Here is a 7,051-nt window from a genome sequence, read left to right as displayed (position 1 = left end):
GGGCTCTGAAATTCTCTTAGTGTTTGAGTAGATATTTGTGTAAGCCTTATTTAGAATGGAGCCTTGAAGCTGGCCTTTGGAGAACTGGGACAGACCTTAAATGAAGGCTTTCTGAGGCGCACCACCATTCACCCCCATCTCCTGAGCTGTCCTTCCTTCATTATCACAAACCCACATCTTCCCACCTTTACTTGAAGTGCTGTTGTGTTTGATCCTTTGAGTTGGTTCTAACTCCTAGCAACCATTTGTACCATAGAACAAAGCCCTGCCTGGTCCTGCAGTATCCCCACAGTTGGGTTTGATCCCACCTTTGCTGTCACCGTGACAATCCATCTCTGCCTTCATCTTGGTGACTGCCCCTCTGCCGAGCATGACATCCTCCAGGGACTGCTCTCCTGACAACACGGCCAAAGGGCATAAGACAGTCTTACCATCCTCACTTTAAGCCTGCTTGCCATACTTCTTCTGAGACAGGTTTGTTTGTTCTTCTGCAAGTCTGTGGTGCCTTCAGCATGCATCAGCATCATAATTCAAATGCATCCATTCTGCCATCCTTATTCAACTTTCCTGTGTGTATGAGGCCACTAGAAATACCGTGGCTCGAGTCAGGTGCACCTTAGTCCTTAAAGTAACCTCCCTGCTTTTCAACACTTTAAGAGGTCTTGTGCGATGCATCGCTTGATTTCGTGACTGAACATTGAGTGTGCATCAAAGCAAGGCAAAATCCTTGACAATTTCAGTATCTTCTCAGTTTATTGTGATGTTACTTGAGCGTTTGAGGATTTCTGGTTGTTTTATATCGAATTGATCTCATACAGTTTTTAAAAAGCTCAAGGCTGACATTTTACTGATCAAGCCAAATCATTCCATTTTAAGACGGCACAAGCGGTAAAAGGCTCAAAGGTAATCTTGGGGCATAGTTGGTGGCAGGACTCCTCTGTTAGGGTTCTGGATTGGGGCACTTTGGTTCCTCATAGAGCTGAAAGAATTCATGCAACAGAAACACAATGCAAAGGTGACTTTTATGAGGAAAAGGGAAGTTCCCAGTATCAGTCTCAGAAAGCACGTGCTATTTCAGGAAAGTGTAGAAGGCTGCGTGGGAACTGTGCAGGAGTTCACGGCTGAACTCAAAAAGACCACATGGAAAGAATACAAGGACAGGAGCACAAAACCACACTTGGGGAACCAGGAAACCCCAGGGGTCAAGAGGAGCCTGAGAGAGAGCTTGGGCCCCAAGAACCGAGCAGCATGTGTACTCCCACACTCAGAAGAGATTCCCACCCTCAGCCTGCCAAGCATGCCCACTGGCTGATTGAGGGTATTGGCTGATCTTTTTGGCTGATTTTAAGTCCACCTGTGTGATGTCATGTGCCTAGGTCTTGGCCAAGCTTAAGCTTCACCTGTGCTTGGGGGTGGGCATGGGGGTCCTGGTCTGCGTATGCTCAGTTTGGATCTTAATGTAGGGGTCTAATTAGTGTGCTTGGTTTCTTTCCAACCCCTTTGTTGGGGCCCTATACAGACATTGGGGAGCTAACCCCCTTAGTCCCTATTCTGGCTACCTGACACTTCCAGCCTCCACAGCTCCAGAAAGCCCAGAGTCAACAAGAATTTGGACTTGTGTCCTGCATTTTGCCCCTTATGGTCTGGATTCTTCCACAGACTCTGATCAAACTATCCAGCAGCAGTAACAGGGCGCTGTCCAGTTCTCCCTACCTCTTGGCAAAGGAGGCAGCAGTTCATGGTGGCCATTAGCCTCACAGCCATGCCCTCCTCCTGCTTCCTCTGTTGCTCTGGGTGAGTTGAGCTGAGCCCCGCGGTGCTGCTGTGTCTGTTGGATTTCTCGAGGTGTGCCACCACCTTGATTTCTGGACAGCTGTTTCCACGGACGTTGATTGAACTTCAAGGAGACTGAACCAGAGAAGTGCTTTTGAGTTTCCTTGGCCGTCAGGGGTGGCCCTGGCCTGGGGCTGTGCACAGCTGCCCCCCACCCCCACCCCCGCCTGCCCTCTGCTGGCCCATTGGGTTTTGAGTAGTTTGTTATTCTCAAGAGCTATCTCTCCCTTCTGTTTCTGTTGGCCACTCAGATCTGTCTGTGTTTTGGGGGAGCCATAAGAGGTGAGTTCATCTCCAGGCCTGATGGGGTGCTAAGGGTCCTAGTCTTAGGGGTCCCATGGACCTCTGCTGGCCAGTCAGCCTGTTGTTACTGCCTTCTGGAAGGCTTCGGGTACATGCAGTGGGCACGTGGGGACAGCCCACAGGAGTCCCTAGGCCCAGTGTCTGTGGGAAGCCCTGCAGGAAAGGGTGGGGGTGGCAGCCTTAGGCTGATGGATGCTGGTGCCAGGCTGAGCCACCTCCCATAATAAAGGCCTGTTTCTTCCTGGCTGGGCACTGGGGAGGCCATATAGGGAGCTCTTTTGGGTCCTGGCCTGCCCCTCCCCCCCTGGGCACACTGGGGCCTCTGTCTCCATGGCTGTCCTGGGGGCTCTCGGAATGCAGCGCCTGTGGCCTCAGCTCCTTCTAAATCATGGCTGGCCTGCTGGCATGGGCAGCTCACTGACCATCCAGGCAGCTCCTCCTCCTTGGTGACCAAGCTCTGGGGTCCTCCTGGGTTGGGAACCTGTGGCCCCTAACTCATCCTCCTTTGTCTTTTGTCACCAGCCTGAATGCCACAGGGCCCAGAGCCAGCTGTCCTGCTCACAGCCCTTCCCAGGAGCCCTGCAGATGCCCAATCCACCTGGGGTTGATCCCATGCTCCCTGCCCCAACCCCACCTGCTGTCACCCCACAAATAGCCTGACCCCATTCGTGGCAGCACCCACACATGACCCAGCCCCTACATCTGCCTGATTCCACACATAGCTTGACTCAGTCATGGTCTGACCCCATATGTGCCCCAATTGTCACCCAACTTGAAGACCACACTGGTGCTCCTCCCCCATCTGCTCCACAGCCTGACCCCACCTGCCTAACCTGACATGTGCCCCAGCATCTGACAGTACCCAGACAGGGCATCTGGCCTGAGACCCCCCAAGTCCCTCCTCTGACTCCCACAGCCCAGGTGCTAGCCCAGTGGAGCAAGAGAGGAAGAGAGAGGAGAGTTTTGGGGGAGGCAGGGTCCTGGAGTCAGCATGGTGAGGGCTCCCTAGGTGGGAACCCGGGGAGAAGAAGGAGCAGGGGTGGACTAGGAGCTGGGCCTCGGCAACGGGCTTGTCTCCTCTCTACAGAACCATTCGGAGGAGTGAGTTTTCTGTGCCTGGAGGCATGTAAGTGTTAGGTAGTCTAGGGAAGGGCTGGGACGTCCATTATACATGCCCATTGGTCCAAGCTATGGAAACAAAGGAGTGGCACACTGCACATACCCAGACATTCAGGTTTACTACCAGGTACTCGTGGGTGGGCCCTGCACCTGGATTGACCCACCTAATTCAATTCAGCCAATGGGGTCGACCAGGGGTCATCCACCACGACTCCCCACCAAATAATTGAAAAGGCAGGAGCCCGGAGCCGACCCATGACTCTGCGAGCAGTTTCCAGGCAGACTGCACATTTGGGAGGAGCCCAGTGGGTGCCTGTGTAAACCTGAAACTTCTAATGCTCATAAAACTCACTTGGATCACAAACCATGCTTCGGCGTGAATTCCTTCTTGCGGGGAGACAAGGATCGAGGTACATCTATCCCCAGAGAGCTCTAACATAAGCTGAGATGCTTCAAAGGGAGAGGGCACTAGCCTAGACTGGACACTGCACACCTGGTTAGCCCAGAAAGTGTACTGTAAACATCACCCAGGGCTGGCAGAGGCCACACTGCTCAGTAGAACGTACCACGCAGAGCCACGGTCTGCAGGGCCCGCATCCTACAAAAGTCTCCTCTCTGCAGAAAGTAGCTCAGCTGTCCCAGGGAGGTGATGGGAATGGCGTCCTTCCTGCCAGGCAGGAGCTCCAGGTGGCAGGCCTCGGTCATCCACTCCTACTCAAGCCAGCTCTGTCCCCAGACCCCACGGGCTCAGCGCACCTAGGGATACAGCTGCTCTGGCTGGTTTTTGTTTTTCTAGTACACCCCTTCTGTGGGGAGCCAGGTGACAAGGAGAGATGGGGGGGGGGAGGAGAAAGGACAGATCTGCCAAGGAGGAATCTGAGGCATTGGTATCTCCAGGATGCCGCACAGCTGCTGTGTCTGTACTGTGGACCAAGAGCACCGTCTGGAATGTCCCGGCACCTGGAAGGAAAGCGGGTATGACATCAGGGGCAGATGGGTGAGCTTACCAGGCTGGGTCCCAGAGACGGGTCTTGATGTCAGCCTGGGGGGTTGGGGGTGACTTCTCTGTGAGTGCAGGTGGCTGGGAGCCTGTCTGGGGAAGGAGATAACTCAGCGGCCTCCTCCCACCCCACACCCCCAGGGGAATGCAGCCTGGGTTATCTGGGTGTTCCTAGGTGCCCCTGCTCCTGGCAGATAAAATACAGATAAGCCTGCCACAGGGAGTCCTCCAGACGTGGACGGGCCAGTCGAGTGACTCCCAATGGGGGTTCACAGGTCCCTGGGGCAATGAGGGCATGGGCTTTCCTGGGAACTGCCCAGTGTATCGGCTGTCTGCCACACATAGGCATGTCCCTGTCCCCCACATGCATGTCCAGGAGGCAGGAGGCAGTGTCTCCACCTTTACGCACCTGTAGCCCAGGTGCCTGCTGTCGGTGACATAGCTCCCCATACCTGTTGTTTATGGTGCAGCCTTGGGCAGGGCGGTGCTCAGGGCAGCACCTGTGACCATTTGTCTTGGTCCCCAGCATGCAGCTCCGGGGTGTGGACCCCAGTGTGGACGGTCACCTCAATAGCCTTGCGAGGGCCCTGCATCTGACAGCTGGAAGATGGGTGTTAGACTGGGTTGACTAGAGAAACAAATCCATTGACACTCATGTAGGTGTAAAAGAGAACTTTGTATCAAGAAGTAATTGTGCATCCATAAAACATCCCAGGCCAGTCCAGATCAAATCCATAAGTCCGTTATTAGCCCATGAATTCCTCTTCAGACTCACGCAAGAATGCAATGGTGCCAAATACCAGAAGCTCACAGGGTAGAAAGTCCTGTGGATCCACTGGCAGTGGATGCAGTTCCAGGCCTCTGGTTGCCATCAGTGTGGCTCCACGTGGCTTGTCAACTGGAACACCAAGGCAGAGAGAGTGTGGCCCTCCTCCAGGGGGAGAGGAAGTTCCCAGAATCCTCCTGTTGGGTGTGACCTTGTGACCAGATTGACAGGACAGACTTCAACCCTTCACTTTTAATATCCTCAAATTGACATGAGATTACATAACTACCACAATGGCCAACCTGCCCGAGCCTTGCCTAGTTCCCAGGGACTGTGGAGATGGTCTGGGAGGACCCCAGGGCTCCGTGGGACACATGCTTTTCAAAACAGGGTGCCTTTTAACCTGAAGGGGTGATAACCTCCAGGCCAACTGATTCAACGTGTCTCATGGGCCCCCAGACTCCTGGCTGTGACAAGGGGACATCCAGCAGAAGCTCACATCTGGTTTAGAAGCTCCTGTTTTAAAAGCTCACGTCTGGTTTAATTGCTCACATCTGGTGGGCAGAGGCCAGGAGGGCAGCAAGCCAGGCAAAGAAGCCACTGGAGGCAGGCAGGTGGTTTCTGCACTTCCCCAAACCCCAGTCCTGCCTTGTCTGCCCCCTGTCCCCCAACAGGCAGGTGATTCCGGCCCCTTCCTGAGCCTCAGCCCTGTCTCAAACCCTCTGTCCTGGTCACCTTGTCCTCTCCTGAGGCAGGGTGGCAAGGAGGAAAAGGGATCTACAAGCCCTCAGCTCACAGGGTTCAGCCCGGGGTGCCCTCAACCACCTGCCACCCTAGTTCTTGAAGGGGGCGCTAGTGGAGAGTTGTCCAGGGTCACAGAGAGCGATAAGACCTTCTGACCTTGTGAACAGCATGGAGAGGGGAGCACAAGGTATCACTCTACAGGAGTGCAAACAGGCCGTGGATGTCTTCTGGCCCCAGCTGCCACTCAGGTGAGGGGTCGGGATCCAGGTGAGGAAGCCCAGCCAAGATCACACCTGAGAGTGGGAGGGCTGGATTCGCCTCCTGGGGCCCAACACGGGGGATTAGGGGACAGCAAACCAAAACCTAACTCTGCCATCGAGTTGATGCCAATTTACAATGACCCTCTAGGACAGGGTACAACTCTCCTGTAAGTTTCTGAGCTTGTGACTCTGTACAGGAGCAGAAAGCCCAGTCTTTCTATCGATGAGTGGTTAGTGATTTCGAACTGCTGACCTTGCAGTTAGCAGCCCAACTGGTAACCACTAGGTTACCAGGTGAGAAGGAGTGAAGGTGGCCTGGGAGGCCCGAGGCAGTGAGAGACATCAGGAATGGGGCCCTCTTCAGACAAGGGCAATGTGGGCCACGAGAGCAGGCTGACGGTGGGCTCAGTGCACCAGGACCACGAGGACTGCACCAGATGGGTGAATGAACCCCAAGAGAGGTGGTGCCGGTCCTGGGGAAATGAGGGTTGCTGGTGGGGGAGGGTTTCCTCTGGCAGGGTGGGTGGCAGCACTGACCGGGCTGGCGATGAACCTGGTGTGCTGCCTGGAAGCCAGGCCTGTCCTTGTGGGAGCCTGGGGACTGGGCCCCATGGGGCGCCAGGCGGTGAGAAACCAGAGCTTCCAGCCATGGGTGTGGTGTGCGCATAGCTCCACTGCACGGAGTCCTGGTGAAGCAACAGTTCGGCACGAGGAACTGCCAGCTCAGCAGAGGAAGAAGGTGATCAGCTGCCCAAGAGCTTAACCCCAAACCAGCAGTAGAAAGCCTCATCTTTCTCTCTCAGAGCAGCGGGTGGTTCCAAACTACTGACGTTAGGGTTAACAGTCCAATGTGTAACCACCATGCCATCAGGGCCCCTCCTAGAAAACCTCTGGGGCAGCTCTATCCTGTCACATGGGGTTGCCAGGAACAAAAAACCACTTTCACAGCCCCAGCAACAGTAGGGTCACACATTAGTCGGCTCACTGCAAGGTCAGAGTGCTCTTGGAGGCCGGAAGGGTGGGGAC

The sequence above is a fragment of the Tenrec ecaudatus genome, chromosome 3 (assembly GCF_050624435.1).
Source record: "Tenrec ecaudatus isolate mTenEca1 chromosome 3, mTenEca1.hap1, whole genome shotgun sequence".
In the NCBI taxonomy this organism is placed as follows: Eukaryota; Metazoa; Chordata; class Mammalia; order Afrosoricida; family Tenrecidae; genus Tenrec; species Tenrec ecaudatus.
The sequence above is the reverse complement of the archived record's forward strand: the minus strand, read 5'-3'. Positions refer to the sequence as shown.